Source organism: Dipodomys ordii, unplaced genomic scaffold, assembly GCF_000151885.1.
Source record: "Dipodomys ordii isolate 6190 unplaced genomic scaffold, Dord_2.0 Scaffold121, whole genome shotgun sequence".
Classification (NCBI taxonomy): Eukaryota; Metazoa; Chordata; class Mammalia; order Rodentia; family Heteromyidae; genus Dipodomys; species Dipodomys ordii.
In genome coordinates this window covers 1,347,441-1,347,679 of record NW_012267337.1, presented here as the reverse complement: position 1 = coordinate 1,347,679, position 239 = coordinate 1,347,441, and positions in this window count along the sequence as shown.

The window sequence follows — 239 nt, the reverse complement described above, 5'->3', positions numbered from 1 at the left end:
CTATGCCTCCATCAGAAAGAATGACATTGCCCCATTTGTTAGGAAATGGAAAAACTTGGAAAAAATTATATTAAATGAAGCAAGCCAGGCCCAAAGAAACATAAGTCCCATGGTTTCCCTTATTTGCAATATCTAGTATATCTATGAGTCAAGTGGAAAAGGTCAGATATTGTGATGTCAGGAAAATGTACCTTTAGATATGTATTTTAATGTTTTTTCTTTCATGCATGTGTTTCTAA